Here is a 21,201-nt window from a genome sequence, read left to right on the forward strand (position 1 = left end):
TGAGTCAAAAATTATCTGCACTCTGGCTATAGAATTTATTTTAATTAAGTTTTAGAAAAGAAATACATCATTTTTCGATGTAATCTCCTTGCTTTTCAATACACTTTGTCCATCTGTCAACAAGTTTTTGTATTCCCTCATTAAAAAATGTTTTAGGCTGAGCTATGAGCCACAAATGTACCACTGTCTTCACTTCTTCATCAGAAGTGAATCTTCCTCCTTGTAGGGCTGCTTTCAGGGGACCAAACAGGTGAAAGTCTGATAGAGCAAAATCAGGACTATAGGAAAGATGCTTTAACACCTCAAAACGAAGTTTTTGCAGAGTGTTGACAGTGTGGACAGAAGTGTGTGGACGTGCACACCCTCAGACCACAAGAAACGAATCACTGCATGCTGCTCTTCTTTCATGCAATTCACAAGTGGGGCATCCATTTTTGCTCATGCCACAGTTACAGATGAACTGAAGTAACTGTTCACACATCCACAGCAGTGACTGGGGAGACAGTAGCCTTGAATGGAAAGTGCTGATAAGACAGTGCAGCCAACAGAAGTTTTAATATAACTGGAGTGTGGATAATTTTTTGACTCACCCTCAAAGTATTAGTTGCTGGAGTGAATGGGTGACAGGTAGAGATGTAATGTACTGTTATGATTAGACTACCTTTTATCTTTGAGATGGTAGGAAAATTGTGGGATAGAATGAATTTAAAAATTAAATTTATTCTGTAGGAATTCAAATGTTATTAGATGTTGCAGGGTTTTCAGCAGTTTGTTATATTTCCCATATCTATCCTTGTTCTAGGCCCACATATCATGCATTTGCATGTACTTAAGATTACTGTTTCAGTTGAATGGCTACCTAAGGTGCCTAGAGCCATATTATAAATGGATCATGGTAAATTATTAAGTAAATGGAGCAATAAACCTGGAGAAAATTAGGGTGGCTTTCTCTGAGTAATCCATACAGATGGTTTTCTGGTATAATAGGACCATCTGAGCTCTGAGCTTCCTAGGACTCAAGAACTCTGGTCTCAGTCAACAATACCTACATCTGGCTGTTGCTTCAGCTAATTTTTGTGGGGCAGGATGATAATTAATTTCTTAGATCAGAACATTTTTTAAGGGTCAAACAAGCTTTTTCTTCTCTTTGTAAGATGTCTTATAAGACATGGGATTCTACATGTTTGTTTGGATTTCCTGGCTTCAGGAGTCAGAACTCTATCAAGGGGGCCTAACTGCACTGGTACAACCTAAGTTTCTGGCCACACTCAGCTGCTTTAGTCTGTGGTGCCCAGAGATAGCTATCACTAATGGAGTTATTCCTCTAGAATAACATCCCTATGCATTGAAGACAATTTGTTCTCTGTGATAATTACCAAGGCTGTTATCTGGGGTTCAGTTCTCCCACTTCTGGAAATACAGTACAAGTGTGTTTCCCTGCATTCTTCAAGTTGAAAATGGGTGTCTGACTTGTTTCCGTAAACAGAATGTGAACTGACACATTTTACTTCTTTTTGGAATCCATTAATAGCCAATGAGCAATTTGCCAGATATTCTTCCTCCTGCATGAGGATATTTCTGCTCCAGAACCTTTCTAATCACTGTAGCTTACAGGCCAACAACATAAACATTATCTATGAACTTTATAGAAATGCAGAATGTTAGACACCTCCCCAGAGTTCAATCAAGATATGCATTTTAACAAGTGATTCATACGCACATTAAAGTTTGAGAAGTGTTCTTATGAAAGCTCTGTTAGCCTGTGTCTCTGAGTGATGACATTTTGGAAGAAAGCTGCCAGCCAAATCAATCCAAACTTGTAGCATGAATGGACATAAACTACAGTTATCTTAAGCTGTATAGATATGGGGTTATTTTTTACTGCAGCATAATCTATCTTATTATGATTAAGACAAACATCAAAAATCCCACTGCAACATAGGATAAGTGATCCCATATACATACTGAAAATGTGGTACCTAAACATGAAATTTGAAATGTTGGAATAATTAAGCCCTTCCTGAATGTGCAATTTGAATTATGTTATTTCTCCATTATATAAAAACAAAGACCTTTATTTTATTTTCCATTTTTTATTGTAGAAAAATGGAAAATTATCTCCACATAATGGAAATTTTATTGTGGAAAAATATACATAGCATAAAATTTATTGTCTTAACCATTTTTAACTACACAGTTCAGTGGTATTAAATAAATTCATAATGTTGTGATACTATCACCACCATTCATCTTTAGAACTCTTTTCATATATGACTTTTATTATTTTGAGGCAGTTTTCTTCCATTCCTAGTTTGCTGATGTTTTCTTTTTTTTTCCTTTTAACTAAGAAAAGATGTTGAATTTTGTCAGATGCTTTTTCTTTTTCTGCATCAATTGAATGATAATGTAATTTTTCAAAAATTCATTCTGCTAATGTGTTATATTACATTGGTCATTTTTTGTATGTTTAACCATCTTTGCTTTCCAGGACTGCATCCCACTTTAGCATGTTGTATAATTCTTTTCATATATTGTTGAATTTGGTTTACTAGTGTTTGTTGAGAGTTTTTGCATCATTGTTCATAAAAGATTCAGGTTTGTAGTTTTCTTTCCTTGTAGTGTCTCTTTCTGACTTTGCTATCAGGGTAACTTTGCCTCTGGGAGTTAGTAAAGAAGTATTCTCTGCTGTTCAATTTTTTGTAAGTTTGAGAAGTGTTAGTGTTTGTTCTTAAAATGCTAGGTAGAATTCACCAGTGAAGCCATCAGGTCTAGGACTTTTCTTTGTCAGGATATTTTCAACTACTGATCTAATCTTACTAGTTATAAGTCTGCTTTGATTTTCTATTTCTATGTGCTTTAGTCTTGTTAGATTTTGTTTTTGTAGGAATTTGTGTGTCTCTTTCATCTAGATTATCCAGTTTGTTGGTGTACAATTCTTTATGGTACTATCTTATTCTTTTTGTTTCTGTAGAATCAGTGACAATGTCCCCACTTTTATTTCTGATTTTATTAATTTTAGTCTTCTCTGTTTTTATTGTTTTGTTTTGTTTTTTTCTCGTAGTCCATCTAGCTAAAGATGTATCAATGTTGTTATCTTTTCAAAGAACTAACTTTTGGTTTTATTGATTTTCTTTTGTTTTTCTATTCCTTTGTTTCTGCTCTAATCTTTATTATTTCCTTCCTTCTGGTGGATTTGAGTTTCGTTTGTTCTTATTGTTCTAGTTCTTTATTTCCAAAGTTACGTTGTTGATTTCAGATCTTTCTTGTTTTTTAATATAAGCATTTATAGCTACATGTTTCCTCATTATCACTGTTTTTCCTGTGTCCCCATAAGCTTTGATATGCTGTGTTTGCATTTTTATTTGTCTCTAAGTATTTTCCAGTTCTCCCTGTGATTTTATCCTTGATCCATTAGTTGTTTAAAAAGTGCCTTGTTTAACTTCCATGTTTTTCTTATTTTTATTTTTAAGTTTTCTTTCATTTATTGGTTTCTAACTTCATACCTTTGTAACTGGAGAACATGCTTTGTATGATGTTTGACATTTTAAATCTATTGAGACAATTTGTGACCTAATGTATGGTCTATCCTGGAAAATATCTCTTGGGACCTTGAGAAGATTTTTATTCTGTTGTTGTTGGGTAGAATGTTCTGTATTTGTTTCTAAGATCTAGTTGGATTATTGTGTTAGTCAAGTCTGCTGTTTCCTTACTTATCTTCTAGCTTGGCATTTTATCCGTTATTGAGAGTGGAATATTAAAGTCTGCAACTATTATTGTGGAACTGTCTTTCTCCCTTTAATTCTGTCAATTTTTTCTTCATATATTTAGATGGTCTTCTATTAAATGTTTATAATTATTATATCTCTGTGTTGATTTGAACCTTTTATTAATATATAATGTACTTTTGTCTCTTGTAGTCATTTGATTTAAAGTTTATTGTATTTGATATCAGTGTAGCCATTCAATCTCTTTTTGAGTTATTATTTGCATGGAATATCTTTTCTGTACTTTCTTTTTTTGTTTTTGTTTTTGGCTCTTTATTGGAATATAATTGCTTTACACTCTTGTGCCAGTTTTTGAGGTACACCAAAGTCAATCAGCTGTATTTATACACATATCCCCATATTCCCTCCCTCCCATGACTCCCCCCCACCATCCCTGTCCCAGCCCTCTAAGGCATCACCCATCATCGAATTGATCTCCCTTTGTTATTTTTCTGTACTTTCCATTTGAACCCATTGACTGAAAAAAAAAAAATTCACAACCTAAAAGTTAACAATTGTATTTTATTTGGTGCACTTTCTGAGAACTTGAAGCCTGGGAGTCAGCCTCTCAGATAGCTCTGAGGGACTGCTCTGAAGAGGTAATGGAGCAGCTGTGATATACAGGAGTTTTGAAACAAAGACTGTGTATTCAGAACATCAAAAGATTAATGGTAATTTAAGAAAACCAGGTATCTCAAATTAATGAATTTAGCACTTTTCTATGTATGGTAAGATGCAAGAGTCTGGGCTTATTGAAATCATCACTGTGATATGCACCTTAGCTATCTAGGCCCAGTATCCTGTTCTTTCCCATCCTGAGTTCCCCCAGGGTGCACTGTTAGAGGTGTCTACAGTGGCTAAGAGCTTGACACCAGACAGCCCTTTTGTCTCCATCCTGAGTTCTTTCAGACTCATCCTTGGGAAGGGTGGGTGGGGGGGACATAGTGGCTGATGGCTTGATGGCTGCAACATCCTTTATTTGCTGATATGACAGGCAACATTTTCATCCAAAAACCCCTTTGTGTTTTTGGATCTAACGTGAGTCTCTTCTAGACAACATACAGTCAGATCATGATTTTATAGCCATTTTGCCAATCTCTGTCTTTTGATTTGATTTAATTAGTTTACATTTAAAGTAATTACTGATAAGGATGGCCATACTTCTATTATTGTCCATATATCTTATATTCATTTTCCATATGTCTTATAGCATTTTTTGTCCTTTTCCTGCATTACTGTCTTCTTCTGTGTTTAGCTGAATTTTTTTGCTGTGAAATGTTTAAATTCCACTCTCATTTCCTTTTGTGTATATTCTAAAGCTATTTTCACTGTGATTACCATGGAGCTTATATTTAACATTCTAAAGTTATAACACTCTAACATGAATTTATTCTAGATTAAGTTCAATAACATACAAAAACTCTGCTTCTTTATAGCTCTGCCCTCACCTTTTACAGTTGTTGATATCACAGAATTACATATTTGTATGTTGTATGCCCCCAGGCATAAACTAATTTTTATTTTAAATAGATTAGTCTGTTAAATTATGTGGAATAAAATGTGGTGTTAACAAACTAAAGTTACAATAATGCTAGCGTTTTGACTAATAATTTTTTAACATATTAGTCTCTTGAATCATGTGGAAAACAAAAGGTGGATTTACAAACCATTGTTAAAATAATACCAGATTTTGTAATTGTCTGTGTATTTATCTTTATTATGATCTTTACCTCTTCATAAGGCCTCAGGTTATTCTCTAGAGTCCTTTCATTTTAGCCTTCAGGATCTTCTTTAGAATTTCCTGCAGGGCAGGTCTAAGAGTAACAAATTCCTCAGCTTCTGTTATCTGGGTATGTCTTAAATTTTCTTTACTTTTGAAGGAAGGTTTTTCTAGATATAGGATTCTTGGTTGACATTTCTTTTGTGGGTTTTTGTTGTTGTTGTTGTTGTTGTTTGTTTCTTTTAGCACTTTGAATATATTGGCCCACTGCCTTCTAGTCTCCAATATTTCTGGTGATAAATCTGCATATAATTTTATTGAGGATCCTGTGTATGTGATAAGTCACTTTTCTCTTGCTACTTTCAAAATTCTCTCTTTATCTTTTGAAATTTTGGTTATAATGTGTCTTACTGTGGGGCTCCTTGAGTTTATCTTACTTGAAATTTCTTTAGCTTCTTGGATGTTTACATTAGTGTCTTTCATCAAATTTGTGATGTTTTCTGACATTATTCATTCAAATATTCTCTCTGCTCTTTTCTCTCTTCTCCTTCTGAGAGTCTCATGATGTATATGTTGATCTGCTCATTGGTGTCCCTTATCTCCTTAATGCTTTGCTCACTCTTCTTTAATCTTTTTCCTTTCTGTTCCTTAGACTCCATAATTTCCATTGTCCTACCTTTAAGTTTACTTATTCTTTACTCTCCCTGCTCAAATCTGCCTTTGATTCCAGGCAGTAAATTTTTCGTCTCAGTTATACTTTTCAACTCTAGCATTTCTTTTTGGCCTCTTTTTTAGGTTTTCTGTCTCTTCATTAGTATTTCCATTTTTTTCATGCATTGTTTTATTGACTTTCTCCACATTTTCCTTTTTTTTTTTTTCTACACTTTTAAGATAGTCATCTTAAAGGCTTTGCCTAGTAGATCCCTCAACAGGTCTTTTTCAGGACAAGCTTTTGTTGACTTATATTTTCCTTTGACTGTACTATATTCATATTTCTTTGTATGCCTTGTGATTTTTTTGTTGTTGAAAACTGGACATATGAATCTAATAATATATGGCTCCCCCTTTCCCAGGTTTGCTCTTTTTTCACTTTATTTATTGTTTTGTTTGTTTTATTGTTATAGACTCTTTCTGTTGCAAGTACAAGTCTGAAATATAAACTTAAGGTTTTTCTCAAGTTTTTCTGAGCCTATGCCTTTCCCTGGGCATACATAGTGACTTTCTTTAATTTCTCCTATATGTGCAATTGCTTTTGAATATTCTAATCTTTAATGTCTGACTCCCAAAAGGGGAAAAAAAGATTAAAATGAAGGAGATTAAGGCACCAACCTTTTAAGTTTCCTGATAGTCACTTCAGCAAGAAGGGGAGGGGGTTGCCATAATGAGAAGAGGCATAACAATGGCTGCCTGCCTCTTTCTCTGCACCTCTGAGATCAGAAGCAGCAATGAGTGATCAGAGCACATTTCCTGATATTTGAAGGGCAGGGTCCTTTTTGCCCTGGCTCCTACTAGTTGCATGTAAGCTGCTTCTGGAAAGCATGCATGGCTGCCTGATATGGGGTATCGTGGTGGGGGGTAGCTGCTACTGTGATAAGAGCTAAAATTAACTAAAATTAACCACAATTTACCACCTAAGCCTTCTTCTGGAAATTGCCAGCTTTCAGTAGACTCCAGAGTTCCAAAACAGTTACATCTGTTCTGCCAGTACAGTATTATAGGTGGAGAGACAGATTCTCAGTGCTTCCTACTTCACCATCTTTCCCTACATTTTTTCTACCTTTTCTTTTTTAGACAGCCTTATTGAGGTACAATTGATATACAAAGAACTGCACACATTTAATGTATACAATTGATGAGTTTGGACATATCCAATCACCTATGATACCATCACAACAATCAAGGAAATAGACATATGCAACACCTTCTTTCAGAATTTCCTCATGTCCCTTTTTTTTTTTTTTTTTTTTTTGGTGGTATGGACATTTAGCATGGGATCTATTCTCTTAACAAATATTGAAGTGCACAGTAATGTATTATTACTGGCACTATGTTATGCAGCAGGTCTGTAGAACTTATTCATCTAACATAACTGAAAGTTTATGCACATCACATAATTGACCTTTACTTTTTAATGAGTATAATTAATATATGAAGGCATGGCTTCTTCAAATCAATGTAACTGGTCCAATATTTGGATCTTTTCAGAGATATCACTTAAAAAACAACTATTGTTTTCTCTTAAATTCAGAGAGAATTTTCCCAACAGTTTCCTGTGCCACAAAAAGATTAACAACCTTGAAAATTTTCTTTTAAAACAATGGCTTGACCATTTTCAAAGGGGAGTCAGATTACGAAGAATAGTAATTCTGTGTGGCAAATCATATGCTAATCATTTACATTATTATGAGGGACACTCATACAAAAGAACTGTCTTATTCCCTGTTCTGTGCTAAAAACAAAACAAACAGAAAACCCAAACAAATAAGCAAAAGAACATAGAAGTTAAAGAAGACAAAGTGAGAGCTTTGTTGAAGCTTTAAGAGGCAAATCAAAATGAGCTCATGAATCATGGATGTATGTTTCTAAAAATCAGTAAGTATACCTTTTCTGAAAACCAAAAGATTTTAAACCATGGATTTGAAGGAGATCATTTAGGATTTGTGAAGGAGAAGGAAACTCATGTTATCAGTAACAATCATTCTAGTAAAAATCGCTTCTTTACATAATTAAAAAAGAGAGATAAGTTTAATAGGAGAAAATTAAGAGATTTTATTAATTCATGGAGTCTTTCACATGAGGGGAGTTGGGCAATGCACCAGACTAGACTTAAAGAAGAGAGGGGTACAGTCACAAATTACTGTCCATTCTCTCTCATTAGTGTATGCTAATACACCATCAATTAATAGCGGAAGCCAGAGCAGAAACCTTCATCTATCTGTTCTCAAAATTCCATGCAAGGTATTCTGTGGCATGAAATGCAACTGCAAGTTGAAAAGTTGTAAGTTCAATGTTGTATACTTGACCTTTGTAAAATCAATAAAATTTATCTACTTGAGGGAATATGTTCCTATCAGGAATCTATAAAAACATAATAAACAAATAACAACATTCTAAATTAACTAATGGAATGATTGGAAGAAAAATATTAAAATGTTTCTGTACACATATGCTGAGCCATGCAATTCAATTTCCACCATGAGAAATTGAAACCAGACCTTTGCATAGGACTTAAGGAAAGATTCAAATATACCTATCCACCAAAATAATCCCAATCTGGTCATATTTTGCCTTGCTTGTAATTGATGTTAGGCCTCTATAATACCAGGCCTCTGCAGTATTAACCAAGTTACTTAAATAATGCAGCTCAGAAACCCAAGGCAGTGCCCTGGAGAATGTGATAGAATCTGAATAGGCAACCCAGAAAGGAGCCAAGAATATATATTCAAGAAATAAAAGCTAAACCTGTGACTTAAATTAATAACTGTCATGGTAACCTTTGAGGTGGGATTTCTGAGAATAGTCCCTGAACTCAGAAAAAACTTATGTTGATATTCCAGCAATGAAACGTATTACTTGTGTGACTTTAAGCAAGTCACTGATTCTCCTGAAACTTCAGCTTCCTCATCTATAAAACAGAGATCTAATGAGTGCTTTATTATGTGGAATAAAGAGATGATACACATGAGAAATCTGAAAGATAGATAATATTACATGTTAGCTACCTAACTCTTCCTAAGAAAATTACCCTTAGCAAATTGAATTCACTAACAAAAAGTGTAAGCACTGAATATTGTGTGTGTGTGAGTGTGTAAACAATAATTTTCTCACCCATTAGGAAACAAATGCCACCTGAAATGTATCAAAAGTGTTTCCCTCCAATATATTCAGTCAGTATTTGCAGTCAGGTTAGACACTTAAAGAAGTTACTTCCATTTAATTTATAATCTATACAGATTCTGGACTATGAAAATAGATTTCTAATAGATTATGAGATTTTGAGACCAAACATGTGAAATCATTTTTAACTATCTACTATGACTTAGCAACCAAGTGTAGAATGCAGATTTAAAAAAAAATACTCATAATTTTATTTGATCAATAGGACAGAATTATTCTTTCTTGAAAACTGTTTCTTGGCACATGAGGACATCTTAAATGATATGTAAGAAGCTTGATGTTTTGAAAGGCCCTTGAATATCTGCAATGTCACATTTTTCAATGGAGTTGAAAATAAATCAATTTATAATTCTCATGGGTGAACAATCTAGTTCACTTTAGCGTATGTGCAATTAGTTCTTTAAACAAAAGTTATTTGAAGTATTCCCTTCTTTTTCCTTCTTTTAATGGTATTTAAGAACTGACAACATTCCCTCCCTCTAAAAGGGCACAGCCTTGTGTCTTTCCTTATTGACAGGCAGCTCTGCAATACCACTGATATAACAAAAGGGTCACTAAAATACTATCTGGCAACCTGGAGGAATTGACCTTATTCAACACAAATTTTATCTGAGAATCAGTTAATTCAGTGTGTGTCTGCAATATCCTCTCATCTATCTAAGTAAACATAGGGCAGTGAAGTTTTATTGGATATTAAATATGAAAAAACTTTGGTGAGTCATGGTAAAAGCTTAAAAAACACTGAAAACTACTTATAACAAGTCATATTAAACAAATTTAAAAGATGGGGTAACTATATTATGCACTGACAACAGGAAAGAGTTTATTACTTACCAGGTACTATGACTTAAACAGTGCTTTTGGTAATATGGACAGCCTTTGCTCCATAACATTAAATGATGCCAAACTCACGTATCCTTACTATATTCTTGCATAAAAAAATACAGTTGAAGAGACAAAAGCTTTTTATTTACTTGATTTATCTTTTTCTCTCTATCTTGGTAAAACCGTGGTTTTGCTTATAAGAAACACACTGAATTGGATTATTGAAATAATGCATTTTGTTAAAGTGGGAGGCAAAGTTACAGCAAGATCTTAGGCAAAATTCTTTGTAAGTATGGAGAAATCTATTAACCACCTGCAGAGAAGCTATAGACCCAACATTTATCACCAAAGTCTACCACAGAACAATTAAATGAACATATGAGTAGAAACCTTTCGGATCCCAAACAGAACATAGGTTAAATGCTAGTCAGAAAATAAAATTTGCTAATAACATACAAAATCACCCCAAAATAAGAAGTAGCACAAAATGCCATGTGCTTGTTACTTGTTATGTGCTTTTTTATGACATTTCCTATCATAGAAAGGCATGTCCATACCCTAATTACTCTCTCCAAAACTTTTTTAAGGTTGTTTCATCATTCATTTTATTTGGATGTCAAGAATTTGGGGATCTGAAGTTTTTATGCCTGGAAAGCTCCATTATTACCTGCCTTCACCTGTGCACCAATATCACCTATGTATCATGTGGTTTATTATCCTTCAGAATTGCTGATCTTTCTTCTTAACAAACCTGGAATCACCTTGGGGTTCTGCTACTGCCACCATTTTCACTGATGCTGCTCCTGGTAGGGTTTTAATCACTTAGAAATACTCCAGCCTTTTCATCCCCAAATTATTCTTCTGCAAAATATGCTGTCTCTGAAGCTTCACTTAAGGTATGCATGGAGATATCTCTGGTTTCATTGATCCCATGCATTCATTAGGTGACTACATATGGAGCCCTTCTTTTGTCAGTAACAGTGTAAAGTACTTAATATATAGAAGAAACTGCTTCTTCTCTCAAGGAGCTCACAATTGATTGGGATGACACATAGAATATTATATGATTCACTCTATGTCAGAGGAATGAAAAGAGGAATGGCCACTAACCTGAATTCAGTAAAGGCTTTTTGGAAAAATAACTGAATTGAATTTTCAAGATTAAGTACTCCTTTGGTAAAAGAAGAGTGGGGTGGTTTTGTGTGTGTGCACACGTGCGTGTGTGTGTGTGTGTGTGTGTGTGTGTGGTGGTGGGGATGTTGGTGTTCCTGGTTATATTTCCAGGCACAAAGAAAACCTTGTACAAAGGTGTACATGTATAAGGTACCATGGTGGGTTTTTTTGGAATGCTGTATATATTTCAGCCTAGCTGGAGTATAACAGACAAAGTTGAAATAAAGGAGCATATCTAGAAAGAAGGGATATAAGCAGATAACACAGTAGGGATCTGGGAAACAGATTGTGATGTATTCTCTTTTTAACTGTCCTCATCATGTGAGTCTAAAATTATTACTATTTCTACTACCACCCTCATCAGAACCATTGCTGAAATCTCATTATGCACCATGTTTTTTGCTAAATGTTTTACACACATTAAGTACTTTAATACATCAACTCTCTCAGGTTTATTATTATTTTAAATTTTCATATGGGAAATTTTAAATTTAGAGGTTATATAACTCATCCAAGTTGTGCAGCCAGTAAGTGGTAGAACCTAGTAGCACACTTTCTCTTCTTACCTGGACTACCACACTATATCTCATATCTATGTTTTATTTCTCTTGGAGTAGGCCCATAACATAAGTTTGTATTCCCAAGTGCCTTGAACCTTCCTAAAAGGGCTGATCCTGTGCTAATCATTTCTTCAAAACTAGTTGAAAGGTAGAGAATTAAATCCTGTCTAACTTACTATTCCATGTTCCCTAAAGACTCTGCATTATATTTTTTTCTGCTGTCAAACATCTTAGTTCTTTCTAACACTCCCAACACACATGTTCAGCTGATGATATCGCCACAGAAGTCGTTGTAAGAAGAAGAAGCCATCAGATGGAAGCTCCCTCTTTTCTCTAATAGCAAGTCTAGCACTTAGAACCATATGCCCTGGGCTTTATGTTTTTCTATTTTTAGGAAAGAGAAAGGATCTCTTTTCCTAGTGGAGGCCAATTCCTTCACATTTGTTCTGCACCCCATCCTCTCTTGTCTTCCTAATGAATTCACATCTTCAAATTTTGCCTGTTTCTCCTACATCTTCAGGATACCCCTTACAACTGGATCATCTGAATTTTCTGTGTTTCCCATTTAAAAGCTTCCCTTGATCTTATATCTCTTTCCTTTACCACTCTGCTTTTCTGAGTTTTCTGGTTTTTCACACAGTAAATTTTCCTGGCAGAATTTCCCAGAAACATGGTCATCAATTCTAAAACATCTATTCCTTTTTTGTGTGTAGAGTGTGGGGAAATGTCTATTCAGATCCTTTGCCCATTTTTAAACCATTTGGGTTTTTTTGTTTGTTTGTCTTTTGATATTGAGTTGTATGAGTTCTTCATATATTTTGAATATTAACCCTGTATCAGAGATATCATTTGCAAATATTTTCTCCCATTCAGTAGGCAGACTTTTTGATTTCTTGATAGCTTTCTTTGCTGTGCAAATCTTTTTAGTTTGCTATTGTCCCACTTGTTTATTTTTGCTTTTGTTTCCTTTGCCTGAGGAGACATAGTTTTTAAAAAAAAATTAAAAACTGTGCTGCCAATGTTTTCTTCCAGAAGTTTTATGGTATCAGGTCTTACATTTAAGTCTTTAATACATTTCAAATTTTTTTTTGTGCATGGTATAAGACAGGACTCCCATTTGATTACTCTGTCCAGTTTTCCCAACACCATTTATATGAGGCTGTCTTTTTCCCCATTGTATAGTCTGGCCTCCTTTGTCATAGATTAATTGTCCATATAAGTTTAGGCTCATTTTTGCACTCTCTGTTCTGTTCCATTGATCTATATGTATATTTTTGTGCCAGTAGCATACTGTTTTGATTACTGTAGCTTTGTAGTATAGTTTGAGTTCTAGGAGTGTGATACCTCCAACTTTGTTCTTCTTTCTCAGATTGTTTTGACTATTCAAGGTCTTTTGTGTTTCCAAACAAATTTTATAATTATTTGTTCTAGTTTGGTGAAAAATGCTATTTTATAAGAAGTTCATTGAATCTATGGATTGCTTTGGGTTAAGGTCATTTTAACAAAACTAATTCTTCAATTAACATGGTATATCTTTCTATCTGTGTCATCTTCAATTTTTTTATCAATGTCTTATAGTTTTTTATGTACAGATATTTTAGCTCCTAATTAGATTAATTCCTAGATTTTTTAATTCTTTTAGATCCAATTGCAAATAGGATTGTTTTCTTTATTTCTCTTTCTGAGAGTTTGTTGTTAGTGTATAGAGATGCAACAGATTTCTGTATATTAATTTTGTATACTGCAACTTTACTGAATTCATTGATGAGTTCTAGTAGTATTTTGGTGGTATGTTTATTATTTTTCTATGTTTAGTATCATGTCATCTGCAAAAATGACAGTTTTACTATTTCCTTTCCATTCTGAATTTCTTATTTTCTTGTCTGATTGCTATGGCTATGACTTTCAATACTATGCTGAATAAAAGTGGTGAGAGGGGATTGAGATTTTGTGTGCCTCCTTTATGGCATCATTTTTTTTCCTTTTTTTTTTTTTTCCAAACTGTGCAGCTTATGAGATCTTAGTTCCCTGATCAGGGACTGAACCCGCACCCTTGGCAGTCTTAAGTGGTTAAGCTCAGAGTCTTAACCATTGGACCTCCAGGGAATTCCTATGTGTGCATCCTTTAATAGTGTAGTCTATATTTCCCACAGCCCTCAGGCTCTCCTGAAAATAAGCCCCACTGGCCTTCAAAGCCAAATGTTCTGGGGGCTCATCTTCCTGATACAGGACCCTCACTGGGCTCGGAGAGTCTGATATGGGACTGGGAACCCTTTATCCTTGGGGAGAATCATTCATCCTCCCATTTTTTTGTTCAACAGCCAGGGCCTATAGTCCTTGACAGTACCATCTCTCTTTCCCTCCTACCTGTCTTTTTTTGGGTTCCTTCTTTATATATTTAGTTGTATAGGATCTTTTCTGTTGTATTTCAGTCTTTCTCATCAATAGTTGCTCTGCAAATACTTGTAATTTTTGTGCGCCCTTGGGAGGAGGTGAACTCAGGGTCTTCCTATGTTGCCATCTTGACTACCAAGAGAATCAAAGAAGCATTTATTAGGACTGACTAGTAGAAGTTTGTAATTCAGTAATACAGCATTCTTCAGCATCGCATTTGGAAAAGGTAAGATGCCCCACTTCAACCCTGCCCTCACTCCAGTATCCCACTCACCATTACCATGACCAGGCCATTATGGCAAGGTTGAAGAGGCAACTGTCATGATTTGGAAGTATTAGTTGGCTAACTGATGTATCAGCAGCTTCAGACCCATTGTATCCTAGATGCTGATCTTAGGTCATTTTTGGCTCTATATAGGAAGGTCAGCGGGGAGTGATTCCTCTCAAATCTTAAGGATTTCAACTTAGCAAATGAATGCCACTCAGTGAACTGCTTGAACCACGAAAGAACATGGTCCCAATATGCTGATTAGTGAAAGGCATGTGAGGTACTTTACCTACCCTGGAGCAGTAAGCAGATTATGGTCATCCATTCTCTGAGCAGCTTCATCCACAGTGCCCTCAGATGTTCCTTCATATACTTCCATGCAGCATTTTCATGTCCTATTAGAGTAGTCAGCATGAGTGATAATATACAAAAGATGGAAGTTAAATATTCCTAGCCTTGAATTTGGGTTCTATGACCCTCCTCCAAGCAGAACATCATAGAGTAGGTCTGACTTTCTTGAAAAGATTTTCCACAAGAAAATTTCAGACATCCATATTCTAACAAAGAAAAAGGTCCTTAGGTCTACAAGGTTTGCACAGTTTGGTTTGCCTTTACTTCACCTTCAAATTATTCATATGCCTTTACTTCAGCTTCAAATTATCACACCCTATGCTTTAGTCCTACTGGTCTCCCATCAACCCCTTATGTATTATACTCTTTCCCAGGAAGGGACATCATACATACTATTTCCTATATCTAAAATTATCATCACATTACTTTTCAACATCTCTGTGGGTGGCTAACACTTGATAATTTACTAAGTTTTCAGTCAAATATTACTTCTCAGAGAAACTGTCCTTTAATCTACAAATCTAAATTTGGAGATCTCTGTTATTTTCTCTCATGACATACTGTCCGTTCCTTTATAGCTTTATTACTTTTAAAAGTCTGTTTCATTTATCATTGAATTCTCAGCTGCTAGCACATTATTAGCACACAGAATTCCCTCAATTGATATTTTTAATGAATAGTTGAATGAATATATGAATTGATGAATTCTCTATTTCTCTTACTCTTGAGGTGGATTGGTAGGAAGCAACAATGTTCAGCATCCATTTATTTATTTAAAACACCGAGTTAGGTCCTTTTCCATTCATTTTCTATTATAATCCTGATAGAAACTCCATAAAGGAGTCATGATTAATTATACCAAAGATTTATATCAAGAAAATAAACTCAGACATTCTCAAATTTGCTCAGGGTCAGAAGGTCTATTTCCTTACTATTTAAGTAGGTCTCTTTGATTTTAAATTTAATGCTCTAAGACATCCCCTTTAAGTAGAATGTGTGCTTATTTACATTAAAAAAAATACTTAATCCTGATGCTAAAAGCATGATCTATTACAGAAAAAAGTTGATAGATTTTCTTCATCCAAATTAAAAACTTCTACTCTTCAAAAATACTCCTATGAAAAAGACATGAATTGGAAGAATAAAATTTACAAAACATGTGTCTTGTAAAGGACTTGCGTCTGTAATATATAAAACACTCTTAAAATGAATAAGAAGAAAATAAACAACCTAGTAAATAAATGAGTCAACTATTTGAGTAGATGCTTCACCACATTATATGTATGTATATAGCAAATAAGTATATAAAAAGAAATTAGCATCATCATCATTAGGGGAATCTAATTTAAAACAAACAAAACAAAAACAGTGAAATAACACTACACACTTAAGGTGGAATAGCTTAAGTTAAAATAGAAAAAAAAAAAAACTGAGAATGCCAAATACTGACAAAACTGTCAAGCAACTGTAACTGTAATACAATGCTGGTGGGACTGAAACATGTTACAGCAATTTGGACAACAGTTTGAAAGTTGAAATTCAACTTCTATAATTAACTAAGAAAAATAAAAATGTACATATTACACAAAAACCTGTATGCAAATGTTTATAGCAACTTTATTGATAACCACCCAAATTGGACAACCCAAATACCCTTCAACTGATAAATGGATGAACAAATTGTGGTGTATCCATAAATGTTATTACTTAATGACAAAAAGGAATAAGCAGAACTTCTCTGGTGGTGCAGTAGTTAAGACTCCCCCTGCCAATGCAGGGAACACAGGTTTGATCCCTGGTCCAGGAAGATGCCACATGCCATGGAGCAGCTAAGCCTGTGCGCCACAACTACTGAGCCCATGTGCCTAGATCCCATGCTTCACAACAAGAGAAGCCACCACAATGAGAAGCCCATGCATCACAATGAAGAGTAGCCCCCACTGGCCACAGCTAGAGAAAGCCCGCATGCAGCAATGAACACCCAAGGCAGCCAAAAATAAATTAAAAAACAAACCAAAAAAACGAATAAGCAACTGATACATGCAACCACATGGATGCATTTCAAATGCATTATGCTAGGGGAGAGAAGCCAGATCAAAATCCTCCATGTATTTATATGATATTTAGGGAAAGGTAGAGCTGCACAGACAGAAAATAGGTTAATGATTGTGTCAGAGAATATGAGGGGGATAAAGGTATGGGTTTTTTTTTTTTTTTTTTTTTTTGGTGGTGGTATAGGATTATCTTTTTTGACTGATATGATATAATTATAAATATTTGTCAAAACTCATGGATTTTACGGAAGAATGGTACATTTTATTATGTATAAATTCTTCTCAATAATCTGATTTTAGAAACTATTAATTCTTTACAAAGTATTTAATTCTTACAGACATTTTAATTCTTTCCTATTCAGCCTGTATCACCTTCTGAAAAATATGCTGATAATCTGATTCCTTTCCCATTTTCTTATGAAAGTAGACATAATAAGTAGCATACTTTAGAATTATAGACCTTAGGATACACAATTATGAAGGCCAAACTTGATAAGTCACATTATAAATCTTTCTTTCCTTCCATCCATATAATGCCTCTCTGTTCTTTATGCTTATATTTAACTAATTTGTCTCCTATGAAAATGTTTGTGGAGAACATAAAGTGTGCTTTATCTTTATTCTTACATAGGTTAGGGAAGACCCAGCATCTCCCATCTACCTTAGTAAGTTTAAACTGTTAAATTGATTCAGGGACCTCTTATCATTCCAGTCCTCAGTGGGGAAGCTGTGACAATTAATAAGGGGAGCCTCATTTAAAACGGAGTTAGGAAGCCCTGAAAGGGGAAACTCTCACACACATACTATTCTTTGCAGCTCGCTTTACATCCCTGGGCAAGAAGAATCTTCTTTACTACTTCAGAAGGAGGAAGGGAGATTACCTCCTTGCCCAGCAATAGAGCAGCCAATGAGAAACTGAAACAGCTCAGCCATTGAGAAACCATCACCATTCTAACCCCTGCTTTCTTTAAATGGACTTTCTTTCAAAACAGCCTCTCTCAATTTCCTCCTTTTTCTATATAAAGTAACATTCCTCTCCTTTGTACTCTAGATTTGCCAGTGGTTTTACTATAGTTTACATGTCCCAAATTGCAATTCCTGTGCCATTCCCAGATAAACTCATTTTGCTGGTAAAATAACTGACCACTTTATTTTAAGCTTGATAGGTCAGTAGTCTAAAGTCTCTATTTTCATGTAATTTTAAACATAAAATTTTCATATAAAGTGTGTGGTCTATCAACTTCATTTTTTGTAATAGGAAAACTATGATTCTGAAAACAAAAATTATAGTTGCTCAAAGTGTCAAATTATGATGGTCTGGGTCTTTCCATGTGGGTGTGAACTGCTTCCAAATCAAATTGTGTTGTTCTGAAGTTGATATAAAGATACATCAAGGTGGGACTTCTACAGAAGTAATTATACCTTCAGCTAATATGGACATAGAAGCTAAAAAATCATGAATTGTAACACAGAACAGTCCTGTTGTTAACATGCTTTATTATTGCATGGTTGGAAAATACTGTGAGCTCAGTTGTATCCTGTTTCATAGTGGGTGTAAATTGTTTAACAGCACAATGCCAGGTGGCTGCCCCAAGGAAGATATAGAGTAGTAACTCATAGGAAGTGCCATAGTATGTAATCATGTCTGAAAAATAAAGGGGCCTTTTCTCATTGGACTCAATCAAGGGGAAATATTTGCTTTTTTAATGCTAAAAGCCAAAGACAGATAAGACTTCTGTACCTTTGTTGCATCAGAAACTTGAGAAAAAGCTAAAGCAGTACACTCATGGCAAAGTCATTCTTGGGACAAAACAGGTGGCTGGCATTTTCTTTGTGAAAGATACTATTGCATATTAAAAATGCAAGGATATATAGGACCATAGGAATACAAATTATGAAAATAATTAAACATTAACAGACTAATTATTTCTTATTTTAGTACTACATATTCCAAGAATTTCAGCCATTCTTTGCATGCCTGAAAAACTTGCTAGGTAATACCTTACTCAATTTCACTATCAAAAAATATTTTGGATAACTATTTGACCAGTTCAGTATTCAAGTCCCTAAAGAGATGATGAAACTTTCCATAATGTAAGGAAAGTTTTTTGACCCCTTGTCATTAAATGTGTGGCTGCTGGGTCAATGGTTTCATCTTGTTACTATGTGTTCTCTGTTATGGGGGATGTTTTATTCCTCCCAAGTTATGCTCCAACTTAGGTCTGCTGAGGAATATTCCCATTCCTGTGCATCTTTCTGGCATATGCTACCAAAATCTGTGACTAGTCACTTTTGTCCTGTTTCTCTTGACTCAGGGCCTAGTGGTGTCCCTTTATGGCTGTTTAGCTGAGGTACACAATGCAAAATTATCTTCTCTGAGACACAGAAACTGCATAAGTAGATTCAGTTTAACAGGCTTAGCTATGTCATCCACATATAGAGGATAGCTCTCATGTTCCTGATATAATGGAATATTTTTCTATTGTAAAATAAAGGAATTCTGAGTATATATTATTAAATTTGTGTGTGTATGTGTGTGTGCACATTAAATGTGATTTTCATATCTACATGCTTATAGAAATTCATATATGAGTATTCATAAATCAGGGGAAATTTTTTAAAATTCTTTTTTCTCATTTTTTAAGTATTTTGCCAAATACCACCATAAACAGTATTAAATTAATCCTGCTGGATATCTTTTTGCACCAAAGCATCATATCACATCATGAAAAGCATTTATTTTCATGTGTCAATTTTATATAAATAGGGATGATTTCAGTCATGTTTTTTTTTTTTTTTCCCCAGGAAGATCTTCATAACAGTGGCAAATGCTTTAATGTACTAAATGCCCAACAATATTAATGCTGTAATTACCAAAGACTTGTAGAGGTAATGAGCTAAAGTGTTGGCAGAATTTGTGAATATGAAAGCCTAATTTTTGGACATGGGATCCACCTCACCACAGAAACACATATCGAAAAGCTCAATTGTTGTAAATCCCTGTTAGCAGGGCATCCAGCAACATTTCCCTTTGGCTGGCAATTTATGTGGGATTCAGCTGTACGTCCTGAATGCTCTGAGTCCTCGTAATCATATTATGTCTGCTCTTGCTAGTTCTGGAACTGGCAGCCTCAGACATGGTGAATTGATTTTTAGTTGGCTGTTCACTATTTTATTTTTGGAATAGGAGTTAGTTGACTAGACCTCGATTATAGAAAATATACCTTCCCTAATTTTAAAGTCAGATTCTTTATGTTCAGTTCTTTATGAGGAACTTTTTTACAAGGAAATATTCTTTTAAAATACTTTAAAAGTATATTCCACCTTTAAAATCTCATGTTCCAAATTCATATTAATCATGGGCTCTGCTTTGAAGAGTTGAGGGCTAATTGAAAGTCTTCAAAATAAAATAGTAACAGAATAACATAATTGATATTTCAAAATAGCAAATTTGTGCTTAAAGTATCATTTCTGGAATTTTTTGATATTTAGATTACTTCTCACAGCTCTCTGAATTCTACATACAGTGCTATGATAGCAGGCAAAATTGAAAGTAGACAATGTTAAAGTATAGGACTTTCCTCTTCCTTATATCTTGATCTTTATTCCTCTCAGCCTTGACCTGAGGCAACTTTAAAAAAAATCAACAAGGCCATTGCCAGAAGATACCATATTTATTAACATGTTAGATAATAAGGAGAAGTCGAAGAGTAATAGGAAGGTAAATATGTTCTTTGTCATCCTGTACCACTGATGGTCCTTGAAATCAAGGAAACATATGCATATGTTCATATGTTAGCGTATAATAGGTACTATAATATAGGTCTTACTAAAAAGCTGAGAAACTGAAGACAAGTCACCAAACCTAGCTTGTGGAGCCAGTAAAGGTTTATCAGTGGAAATACCATTTGAGCTGAGTCTTCAAGAGTCAGTAGAGGAACTGCACATAAACAGAAGTAAATTTTTAGGCTGCAGTAAGATGGAAATAATCTTTATATTTTTCACTTTAGAGTTTGGATTTTATCAAATAGACAGACAACAGAGTACTTAAAATGACATGGCATGATCATTTTTAATATTTAATACCTTTAGAAGTGGTGTAGAGAATGAGTAGGAGGTAAAAATCATCAAAGAGACACTTTCAAAGTTACTTCAATGTTCTAGGTAATAAAGAATTATACAATGGTGTCTCATT

Source organism: Hippopotamus amphibius, chromosome 10 (assembly GCF_030028045.1).
Source record: "Hippopotamus amphibius kiboko isolate mHipAmp2 chromosome 10, mHipAmp2.hap2, whole genome shotgun sequence".
NCBI classification, from domain to species: domain Eukaryota; kingdom Metazoa; phylum Chordata; class Mammalia; order Artiodactyla; family Hippopotamidae; genus Hippopotamus; species Hippopotamus amphibius.